The following is a 12,794-nucleotide window of genomic DNA, read 5'->3' as shown; positions in this document are numbered from 1 at the left end:
CACTCTAATAGAAACATATTAATCGTTCAGCAAAGACTTGTTGAGCAAACAAGAAAAGCCCTTGCCCTGCACTAGTATTCTATTTACCTGAAATCTGATTTAAAGAATTTTGATGGAATGGGCATCTCTGTGCAGCATTATTTTTTCAAGATGACTATTTAGAACTTATTCAGCATTAAAAGTAAGTCAATTAGCTACTTTCAATAAGATTATAATGGTTTCCTATCATGCACATTAACAACAAGGTGATTCCACACTACTGGACTAGGATATAGCACAGAAAACTAGAAGCTACATAGCTATGAAAACAAAATTGAATGTTGCTATCTCGAGGCAGAAAAAGGTTTGGGTTTTTCAGGGTTGGAAGACATGGCATGGGGAGCTAGGGGATAGCTGATAGGAGTCAAAAGGGTATTAAGCTGGTTTAAATGAGAAGGCCTGGGAGCAAGCTGTCCATGAAAAAAATGGAAGCTTAGGTCCTGTGTCTGAAAGACACTTTGAAAGGTACCATTAGGAACAGGAATTTTTCATTTCCCCCCCTCCTCCATCCTGTCCCTCTTCTGACACATTTTCTCCTCACCTCATCCCATACCTCACAACTCATCCTAGACAGAGAACTCCATCCTCCTCCCCAGCCAAAGGCATCTTATCCATCTCCTATTCCCTGCCTCTGATTAACCTGCTTTTCTTCCCAGCATCTCCCCTAATAAAGGAAGGGCAAAGAGAAACTCCTGAAAATGTGGGTTGAAGACAAGACAGCACCAAAAGCAGAACCCAGTGTGGATCTCAGAGGATGAAGCTTTCTGACCTTTTCCTGGCAGAGCTGAGGCAGATGTGTTGGTGGGGCAATATCTGCTTTGGATTTGTCTATTTATATGGGCTGCCATTCCCTTCCTCATCCTCACATAAGCAGCAGCAGATGGGGTAAGGATGATTGTTCAGACCGTGGCAGTCAAACTTTGCCACCTCAGGCACAAACTAAATATGCAGTTTGCAGCACCTACAGACTCACAGCGAAGAAGAGTGTGACATGAGAGCTGTGTGTATATACAAGATGCATTTTGCATCCTGCAATCCTGTTAACTGTCCTCATTTTGACTTGGAAGAGGCTGACTATTGAAGCAGTAGGGCATGGAAATTTGAGGCATTTCAGGTCTTGAAGGCAAGTGTGCTGTTGTTTTTAGAACATGATATCTTAGAGTTCACCTAGGACAGATACAGACAGATGTCATACTCGTCAGGGTTGCAGAGAACTCCAGGTGAATCCGACTTGTCCCTCAGTTTCTGCCCTGTTTGTCACTGTTCCTGCCTAGGGAATCAGCTCATTCACCCCAAACATAGGGGGATTGGCTCCTAAGTCTCTCAGACCTTGTTTCCCACCTTGTTCAGATTTTGAGTCTTGCCCTCCCGTCTCTTGGCACTTACAGCTCTGCTTCATGATCTGCTATTCCCCAGTCTGTCCCAGCACAGTTTCAGGACAGGCAGAGAAAAATCTCATCAAATCTGAAGCAGGAGTTAATCAGGCATTAACTTGAGAGGTCCTGGAAATTCTCAATATTCATCATTGAACATAATACTACTCTGAAGGGGAAAAAAAGAGAGTGAGAAATAAGAAATTATTCTTTTTGTGGGGGGATAAAAGGGACAAAATTAGCAGTAATGACTCTACAGTACTTTGAATATTTAAAATGCTATATACTTCATGCATTTATGAGGTTGATTACAAAAATCACAAGAACAAGTAATGGGAATGTGGTGTGCAGACTAATCTTGAAACTTGGAAGTCAAATTCCAAATGCCTACAAATGTCTGAGCTTTGATTTCCACTCAGTCTCCTGTGAATTGACTCAGCCCGGTACCAACAGGACTACTTGAATAAAGAAATATTCTCCCATTTAATAGTGATTACATATTATGTATGGTAATTATTGCTGCTCTTACTTCTATAATTATGGAAGCATATTCATGAATATAAAATTCACAATTTGTGGTGATGATCTATTTTGAGATAATAGGCTAAATTCAAACATAGCTGCATCCAGGTTTCCACAATAACCTTCTAAACCTCAGTATTAGTAGAACTTACAGTTCATTACCTGAAAGTGCCCACAACTCATTTAGCTAACATAAGTGATATAGATGTTAGACATTACTCTCCTCTATTTGAAGTCTGCACTACCTGCCATAGAGCCACATAAATGATAAATTGTAGTTAGCCTCTCAAAGGCCTTAAATTCTACATGTATCAAGGGACTCCCTTTCAGAATAAAAAATAGTGCTTCTTGCTGCTGTCACTTCTGACGTTATAGCTAAAAGTCTTGGCGGTGTTATTTTTTGAATTGTGACAAGCCTGATTACAAGAAGGAAATAAAACGGAATCATAATGATGTTACTTATTTTGTACTGGACAGCACTCAGAAGGCAAGAAAAAGTAGAGGCATGTTCTGCTAGGCATTGCACAAACACAACATAGCAGACAGTGACTTCCCTGAGGAGATTACAGTCTCAGTAAAATTTAAAAAGAGTAGGGAGTAAATGACATCCAGTACTATGATTCTCTTTCTGGGATTACTGATGAATGACTTCATATCCCACCTAAGTTATTTAATTTGACAAAGAAATATTTCAAATCACTAGCACAAAGGAAGCAATTTTGAAAATCCAACAAACCCTCAACTTGAAGCCTCAGACAACATCTGTTAGTAAAAATGCTGTTTCTCATATAGAACAATTACTGTATCTCCTGGCTTACATTCAGTGATGAATACCTGGGAGCTGTGCTTAAAACAACTTTTTTAATGCCACCACCTACCTTGCATGACTTCCACGTTTAGCAGACTAGAGAGGGCCCAACATGAAAAATGTAATAGCCCATTCCATGCATCCCTGTCCTAAAGAGACAAAATCAGGCCAAAAGGAGCACTGCTAATCTTAGCAATGCACATATATCTGTTAAAAGAAGTTTTCTATCCTTTTTCTGTTATCCCTAGTATTATAAACAGCACTGCTAGTACAATAAAGGCCATGTTTTTTTTTAAGTCCAAATAGAGAAAGGTCAGATATTCTTTGAACAGAGAATTTCATCCATCTCCTGTGTAAAGGAAAATAGCTAATACTGCAGCTGCAGTCAGATTCCAATGCTGTTAAACTTCTTGAAGCTCACAGTTACCCCAAGGAAATTTTTGTTTTTCCAGTTTCATAAATCTCTGGTTTTTTTATGAACAAAAACCAAACAACAACGTGAGCAGTTTGGTCTGAGCATGTGAACTTTATGGTCAGCAGGAACTTTGCCTGTGACCTTCGTGATCCCAGGAGGAATAAAGCCAATGCACACGTGAATTCTTGTACTTTTTACTCTTCGCCTCTGCATCTGCTTGTATCTCCTTAAATGCTGTGCAGATCAGAAACATTGATTTCCCTCAATGCCAGCATCTGTAATGATTTAATTAAGAGCTTTCTCTCTGAGAGGGTTTTTCTCTGTGATGATACCCTTCCACTCTGTTATTTCTCTTCTCACTTCTTAAACTAAATAAAGCAGTAACCTTCAGATTTTTAAAAATAAAATTTTCTATTAATGTCATCATTATTAAATCAGATTTAATTTTCTATATATGTTGATTTATCTCAGATGATCCAAATCCTTATTGAAGAGTAAGGTTTCTTCCTTTGACTTTCCTGCTTCTGATACCTATACACGGCTTAGTCAGATTTAAGGGTAATTAAAAATATTCCAGTCTCATTCTGTGAGTACTGTACAGTTTGTGAAACATGAAAACTTTCCAATTTGTACTATTTTATCTCTCAACTCAATTGCTCTCTTCATTTTAAAATATGTTTGACCATTTTACTGATATCAAATCACCATATCAAAGCACCAAATTCAAAAGAGTGATGAGGCTGTGAATAAGCTGCACTGCTTTGCTTTTCATGTGCCCACAGCTGAATTCTTCAGAAGGTCCCACTTTCACGGTTAGGCTTAGCCTCTGCCCTCATTTAAGTCATCAAACACAGCTCAGTCAAATTCAACATAAAATCTTTATTTTTATCCATTTTGAAAAAGCAATGTGTGAGAAAATTAGAGGACTGTTTAACTTAAGTTATAACCTAAGATTTCGCAGCAAGACAAGCTGTCAGAAAGTTCTACAGTCAAAGAAAAAGTCAAACTACCAAAATATCTCATACTCATTCTTTATGAAATGTCACCTGAAGCAAACAGCTACCATGATTTTCAACACAGTCAAATTTGAAAAGAAAATATAATATTTTAAACTGGAATATAATGGAAAACTCACAACATTTCTCTACCCAATTTCCAAATGTTTTAATTAAAGTTTGTAGAAAAAATTCTAAAAGGACAATTTTGTAAAAAAAAATGTTTTCTCTGAAAGTCCAATGAAATGGTATTGAACCGGGTAGCAATTTTTGGGGTTTGTTGTTTCTTTTAACACAAGTGTTACTTTTTCTCTGTCACTAAAAAAAAAAATTAATTAATGAAAGTGTACTATCTTGTATGTTTGAAAGACTGTGCTTTCTTAATAAATACATTTCTGCAATCCAGAAAAAGCCCAAAAAGGTTCTAAAAGAAATTAATTCCTTTGTTGTGGCATGGTCTGGGGTTTTGTTAGTAGTTTGTAAAGAATATAGTTTTAGTATTCTATAAAACATATTAATTGTGTGTGTGTGTGTGTAACTACATACATGTTTTAATGTGCATAAACCCACCCACATTTTTATATATGTATATATATATATATATATTCACACACAGTAGTGTGTCTGTGTATGTAATGCACATGGAGTAGTGTGGAGAGCAAAACGTGTAAACCACTGCCATATCAAAGTTACAGATAAAATTGTAAAATATGCAGAGACACGTATATCTATAAAAACTAGAATACTTACTGCATTAAGACTCCTATTTCTTCAAATGTTCTCAAACTTGAAGTCCTCAGGACATACAAAGACCTCAGGGCACACCTAGAATGTGTCAAAAAGGGAATTATAAAAATGAAATATCTGCTCAAAGTATAGTGAGCAGTCCACTACTATTTTAAGAATGCTTAAGTTGCTGGACAGTGTGAAAGAGCTATTCTTATTAACCTTAACCCACTTAAATCTAACAAAAACTTTTCCTAATTACCATAAATGTAGCTCTCTGACTTTTACAGAGCCTAAGTTTAATCCTAGCCCTATCCACCCAGACTTGGAAAATTGTGTCAGCACCACCAGGTTTAGGCAGAACCTCTTGATTATACCAGTCTCTCCTGTCTCCAGCCAGTGTTCACGAGTAGCTACTGGTGTCAATACTAATGCCAATCCTAACAGCATCCTTAACCACATGAAAACCCCATTGGGAACCACACCCACATCTAACCAGACAGCCTATGTCACGTCAGCTCTGAATTTTGTCCAGAAATTTCTTCTGGACATAAATTTACCTTTTGTTTTCCTGTAGTCCTGCTCCTAGAGAGGTGGTGCAAAACAGGCAAAAAATATTCACATGAGATGTTCCTAATTTTGAAAGTAAGAAAGCTCATATTGGAGGTAAATGGATTTTTCACTCAGTGGTACATGCCAAATCCCTTTTATCCCTTTCCCTTTCTGTTGTGGAAAGAGGCAAAGTATTTTAAAGAGAAAAGCAGTCCTCTGAATAAAGTTAAAGGACCACTAAAGTACCTTCTTGGGAATTTTGCATTAAATTTTATCATAGCAAAAAGAGATTATAATAAAAAAGAGCAGATAGGTTATGGGCACTGTTCACCCTTTATCCCATTTAAAACATGACTGCAGGCATAGAAGTGCATGAGAATGAATGCATGCTGATATTGCTTAATTTCTTCCAACATTTTTTCCAATAAACTGAGCAAGAACAAACTGAAGCTTCATAGACTAGTAGTCTCAGTTAAAGATTTTTTCAAGCAAACATTTAAAACTTTAGTTCTAGTCCAAATTTTCAAACAAAACTTATTTTTTCAAAAATACACTTAGTGCTGCTATTTTTTGTCAAAATATTTTGGGAACAAATGGTCTTTTGGATTGTTTTAAAAAACTTACAATATTTCAATGTATGAAACCACATTATATAACTGAACTTCAAATGCTTTACATGAAAACTGAAAGCACACATATTTGAGAACCATCCATCGCTGGAACTTATTAAAATGAAATCAAGATTGGTATTTAGTATTTTGTCATTTTATTTAATTCAAAACATGTTTTGGTTGCTGAAGTAATGAATGTGATGTAGTGGATCTGTTCCAATCTATTTCAAAGAGCCTTCCACTGGATCTTGTATACTGTGGAGTTATGATATGTTTTAATTGCTCAAACATAAAAAGCCCTGAAAGCGTTTCATTTTTTTCATTTGAAGGTTTTGCTTTTCTGCCATAGACCATTCAAAGCATAGCCTAATTTTAGTTGTTCTGTGACTGAACAGAAACTATCATTTTGTACTTCATACATTCTATATTTTATGAGTACAACCCTTGGCATGATTACACATTAATTGACTTACTGGTGTTTATAAGGTCAGATTTTTTTGCACTGCATTTATATTCTGTTGGAGGCTGCTTATAAGTTTTTAAATAACAAAAATAAGAACATTTCTTTCCTAGTATTCTTCAAATTCCACTGGTGGCATTTAAAAAAAGCCCCTCCCAACCCAAAAATCCCCACATGAACATGTGAGCAGGAGGGCCCTGCATTAGCTCCCATTCTCCCAGAATTGTAGTGTCTCTTGTGATAATTGTATTTGCCTGCCTGCAACTGCATATCAAGACATCAGTAGTCCTAAAAAGTGAGTTATGAACTACAGTAATTGTGCATTTCCTCTTATTTTTATTGAAATGGAACACATAGAGAGAGACACAGCTTTCCATCCCTAAGAAAATGGAACATACATACATTAGCAGAAAAAGGTTAGTCATCTTGCATTTTTTTATGAGACAGTAATTGCTTCTCTGAGGTATTGCAAAATGCCTCTGGAAACACTGACTATGTGATCTCTGAAGTGTTCACAGACTTGCATCCACAGGTCACTTTGACTGAGCTCCTGATTAAATTATTTTACCAGATCTCTGCTAAAATACACGATATTCCCCAATGTCAGAGAGGGGAGTGAATGGCAAGGCCAGCTTTTTTCAGTCATGTATCAGATGTGAGAGGAGAAGCAGTAACTCTCACCCGAGGAGCAGTTAAATTACATCCAGAGGAAGCAGTTTGCATAGACTACATTAAATTACTCAAAGGAAAGGCAATCTCTTGCAGCCTGATGCCAGCTTTAGAAATTCGGTACCAGAGAGGATTAAGAATGTGTCCAGCCCACCAGACTTTCACTTTCTTACCTCCAGAGCAGGAAACCTGTCTTCAGTCAGATGGCTAATATCACCCAAATCTCTTTCTCCTCCAACACTCATGGAAGCACCTGCTCTCCCTGGGTATTGTGACAGCAGAACACAGGGTCCAGAGGGCTCTCAATTTGTCTCCCAGGAACTGCAGTTCTTCATGCTCTGTCTTTAGGAACACAATGTGTTCTAGGTTAAAGTTCTCAAACTCCCCGAGTCCTCTTGCTCTTCCTTGCCCAGAGGTTGGGAAGAATATCACGTTACAGAGAAGTCTGATGTTGAAGAGCAGGCTGTCATAGATCATAAATTGACTCTGCAAATCTATTCCCCACTTCCAACAAAGGCTGTGCTGATGCTGTGCTGCCTTTCAAGCGGAAGAGTGACAAAATTCCAGAAATAATGTAATTTCACTGTTCTGAATGAATGACAAAAAAATCTCATGGAAACCAGACAACTTAGATCAAGATCATCTGAATTATTTGTAAGCCATTTTTATCCTTTGCAACTTACCAAGATAAAGAAAGTAAGATTGAAATCTATCCAGCTTCAGACACTCTATTCTGCTTACACTGATCTTTTGTGCCTTTTGTGACTCTGGAGCCCCATCTCTTTGGACTGCCTTTAAAAGGAAAATATTGATTTTATCTCATGAAGAAGAAAATGGATATGATTATTTATGTCCTCTAAGGATCTAGCACAACATTTTTGCCTAAAAACTTCACTCGGTTGTGCCATGTTAGATTGCCACAGTCAATCTAAATTAGTTCTAATTTTCCTGGTTCATTCACTATTTAATATATTTTCCCATGAAGCTATTCTTTTGGGCCATGGAATTTTTTTCTTCTTTTTTTTCAACTGAGCTCCTGCTAATAGAAAAATATCTCTTCCATCTGGTGAGGACCTCAAGAGACTGCAGGCAATAATAAGACAAGAGTCACAAGCTTATGCAATAATTTCATTTTTATGAAAATATTTCTCCTTTAGAGTTGTCTTCTAAAAATTAGTACATATCAAATATGATTGCTGAGGGAAAAAGGGAACACTTATTGAATAACCCCAGTTTCTTCTAATTTCTGTTTTACACTTAAACGTAATGCCCTCTGATACTATTGTCTTTGAACCGTATTTCTGTAGTATATTATAGAAAAGTCATTTTATGATCAATTTAAGCTGCCTTGTGAAAAAAAAAAAGATTATTTTAGTGAAATTGAATGGAGTCTTTAAAAAGGAAAGTTAAAAGGACATTGTATTATGCTCTAAAATAATTTGAATAATCTTAATTCTTACCATTTTACTGCAGATCTGGAGAATCTTACACTTCCATCCCCATTCGGTCTTCTCAAAACTACTCCTCAGTGTGAGCTTCAGAGTCCTGCTGTGTTTTATCTTCTATGATATCCATTTTTCCCTACGAAATTCTGTCCCAGCATTTGCTTCAAATAGATAAGCTTATTTTCAGAGCATCATTAATAAAATCAGGATAACAAGTGTATAGATCTCAGCAAGACATACCCTACCAAAACTGCCCATCTCATCTAAAGCTTATCAAATTTTCAAATTACATTTTCCTTTACTTTTCATAAAAGTAAAAACCTTGATGCACTGAGGACATGAAAATTTTGGGATTTTCTCTCCCAGAAGCCCTTAATCAGAATGGTCTAAGTCCTGCTTGTCATTCTTTAAAGGAGTTTGTATTAAATCTACATCAGTCAGATCCTGTCCTAAGATAACTACAATATTGCATCCAGGAGGATGACTTGGGAACACCTCTGCCAGCTCTCCTTGCAAGAAAATATAGTCATTTATTCCTTGCAATTTCAGAAGGCAAGGAGCAGGTTGTCTGAAAGACACCTGGTATCTGTTCCTCTTGGGTCCCCTGTTGGTGGAGTTTTTTCAAAATTTCTCCGTTTCAAGAGTTGTGTGGCCAACAGTGGGAAGATAGAAGTCTGAGGCTGCAACTCAGATCCCTTCATTGCACTTGAAGAAAATTCTCTCAAACATAGAAAGGAGATGTAGCAACTGCTTAATTTGCCAGCTAAAGGTAGAATAAAGTGAAAGGCAAATTCCCAAATCTGAGTCTTAATTACAGTGATATGAGCTGTAACACAAGTCTCCTGAAGACCTTACTGAAAGTAATGCAAGATTGCTTTCCTCCCTAGATGACAGAGAGACTTAATAGAAAAGGTAACAATCTGTCATCTATCAGATATAAAATGGATATTGACAATATGACTTTTTGTATTACAAAACCCCTCCAAATCTTGATAAGAATCATCTGCTTATTATTTTATATCACAGCTGATTTTGTTAGGCCTCCAGAAAAACTTTGCTTGGGCTGTTTTTCACTGTCTTTATTTACAACCTAAGCAGACACTAATTGAGCTGCAACAGCAATCTGACAACGTCCTGACAAGTCCCACGCTGTCAGCCAAGTCTAGGAAAAACTTTACCTCCAATATAAGGCTAAAAGCCTACTACCATTATCCTATAATTTGTGGCAAGTCTCTTCTCTTTTGGATGGTCTCAACTTCTGACCTCCTACCTCCCCCAGTAAAATTCTAACTGAAGCAGTCATTGTCACTTCAGAAAGTCAGAACATGAAGTGGTCCATGGAGCTTGTAAGGCATTCCGTGGTGACCTACATAGAAAACCTGCAGAGCCAGCACGAGGGCACAGCCGAATGCCCTGAGATGTCAGGTCTTATAAAGGAATTCCTGGTGTTACCACTTCACATGGAGTTAATGTTTTACAGGAGAAAAGGTGCACACACTGCACAGAACTGGGACCAATTGGTGAATTATTATTCACCTTTGCTTGCCTTCACTGAAAATCCTTGCTTGATGGCCTGCTGGCACCTACACAGGAAAAGAATGTAGGGCAAGACCTCATTCAGCCATCCCTATTCAGAATCAGGAGTGCTTGAGACTGTCGGGAAGAGCAGACCTCTGTCGACAGCTGCAGAAAACTAAACTGAATCTTTAGTGAACCTTTTCTCTTCCTGACAGCCACACAGGAATGCCAGTGCAGGCTATTCTTTTCCAGTGAAGTTATTTGTGTGACACTTCTTTTCCAGTTGTCAGCTTCTCATGTGTCAGAGGCACTACCATATATGCACGAGCTATACATTGGTGTGGGATTTGGGCTGTGCTCTTTGCTTTAATGCTTTTCAAGAATGGTTATTTATTTTTGGAATATTCACCAGACTGGTGGATAAAACCCAAAACTGTCAGTGCCTTCAACATCTGCACTGAAGTACTACTTTCCTCTGTAATCTGGTTTCTACATGAAAACGTCTGATGAAACTGAAAACACTCAAGCCCTGAAAACACATCCTAAACCCTGAAACATGTATCACAAACAGGAAGGAGAATGTTTTTTTTGTTATCCTTTTATTGACTGCTAAACTTCATCATTGACCTAATTTAGACAATTCTTGTCCTACTCTGAGGGGCCACCAGAAGAAATTTTTGAGCACTGCCAGTCATAACTGCTCTTGAAAATCTGTGGTGAAATCATGCTGGCAAAAGAGGTTACCTATAAAATAAAAATGCTTTATCGACTCCTTTAGGTAAAGAAAGAAGGATTTTTGTGCCATGGAATCCTTTCTAACATCAGTGAGTATTGGAGAAACACACAGATTTTGTCACAATGGATTTAATACCAAAAGGGAGTCCCAAGACTCCACTTGAGAAAGGAAAACACTTTATTTTCCTGAATGTTGCTCCTATTAATTAGTAAGGAGAAATGCAGCAATTTTCATACATATTTCATTAAAAATTGTTACCAAGATTTCTGTAGCAATGCTTTTTCCTGTATTAAATCAGTAGCTTTTGCAGCCCATGTGTTACATTGATTTTCTCCTGAAAATATTTATGATATGTTTGGTATGACATTTCACTGCACAGATTTTGAAGATAATGTGTAAATAAATGGTCAATGATATGTTTTGTCTAGGAACCAAGGTTAAACGACTTGATGGTCTTACTAGGATTCAGAGAAAATCTCATTTAATGTGTTGAGTGTTATTTTATAGAACATATTACCTTACATTTTCTCACCCATGTTCTTTGATAAAAAGAAAATAATATTTTCTAGACAGTGAAAATTAGATTTTCTGTATCAGTTTAGCATATTTTATGAAACTAGAAAGATTCAAAAGTTATCAGTCTAGTAAGCAATAATAATCAATTAATTTAATCCAGAAAGGTAACTGGTAGCATTCAAAGAGCAATTAACACAATAAATAATTTTAAAATAGGGATTTGAATAGCCAAAATTGCCATTCTAGAGTTGGCTGCAGAAAAAAAAAGAGAAATGATTAAAATAAATATGTTTAAAATATAATGGAGCCACAGAGTTAATTTGAAAACTGGATTGAAAAAAACCTTGTAACTTATTCACAGTCAGCGAATAAGACAAAGATTTTATATGAACCTGCTTCTTTTTACTTTGGTTATAAACCCCACAGGTCTTCAGCTGATTAGTTTTCATTTGATGATCAAAAGCAGTACCTTGTATGACTTTCACAGTGATTTTGTCCTCTCAGTTGTAGACATAGTACTAAGTGATGTTTTTAGCTCTCATAAGGGAATTTGCCTTGATGGATCCAAGCCTTTTTAGTGTAGCACATTTTCCTTTCAAGTGTGGCAGCCTTTGAGACATGATAGAACATTTTCCATTAAAAAAACAAAATAAAACAAAACCGAACAAAACAAAACAAAAAACCAACAAAAAACAGACCTTACTCTTCTTTGGGAAGATAGATTTTATGTTTACTGTACTTCAGGACCACAAGATGGATATTAAAACAAGAACTGGTTTTGTTACCTTCATGAGAAAGTTCCATCGTGTAACCAGTAGTGTAATGCCAGGGTAAACTGCATAGGAGAGCTTTTTCTATAAATTAAATAAAGCTTGAGGACAATGTCAGGCCATCAGGGCTGACCCCTCCAGTGAATTAGTTACATGCCAGTGTACAGTGAATTACTCACATGCCAGTGAATTAGTTACCCATTGCAGAAATGATCCATCACCTAAGTCTTCCAGCTAAAGCAACAATGTTAGTTCTTTAAAAGAAGGTCTAGCCATGCTGTTGATAGACCAGGAAAGATGAGACCTGAAAGCCAGGAAAGACTGGGAGTTTAGTTGAGGCATGCCAAGGTAATCTCAGTAAAACTACTGCATAAAAGCCAAGAAGAAATGAGTAGCTCCCTGGATAATCCAGGGATTTTTAGATATGTATTCCTTGGTGCCTGCTCCAGTGTTTTTTACAGAGCTGCTGAACACAACTTCTGCCATGTCATTAACCCCGTTGCCTTAAACCCACAGAAGATTATTGCCTTTAGCACTATAATTTTTTCTGCTAAAATTCTTCTAAATTTTTCTGCCAAATTTCACTAAAATTAGCCAGCAATTTCTGATATTACTGGATGATAAAACCAGATATTACTA

The 12,794-nt window shown here is 36.9% G+C and overlaps 1 long non-coding RNA gene across 1 annotated transcript in view; it reads right to left on the bottom strand.

Moving 5' to 3' along the window:
- Positions 1 to 10,583, bottom strand: part of LOC148224051 (uncharacterized) — a 41,388-nt gene extending 30,805 nt beyond the window's left edge. Inside the window, exons 1-3 of the long non-coding RNA XR_015803378.1 lie at positions 8,631 to 10,583; positions 7,344 to 7,512; positions 4,903 to 4,977 (exon numbers count right to left, since the gene is read on the bottom strand). This is a non-coding gene — a long non-coding RNA (uncharacterized LOC148224051). The remainder of the gene's footprint in view (positions 1 to 4,902; positions 4,978 to 7,343; positions 7,513 to 8,630) is intronic.
- Positions 10,584 to 12,794: the final 2,211 nt, after the last annotated feature.

The sequence above is a fragment of the Sturnus vulgaris genome, chromosome 4 (genome assembly GCF_052056855.1).
Source record: "Sturnus vulgaris isolate bStuVul1 chromosome 4, bStuVul1.hap1, whole genome shotgun sequence".
NCBI lineage: Eukaryota > Metazoa > Chordata > Aves > Passeriformes > Sturnidae > Sturnus > Sturnus vulgaris.
This window is presented reverse-complemented; position numbering and strand designations above follow the sequence as displayed.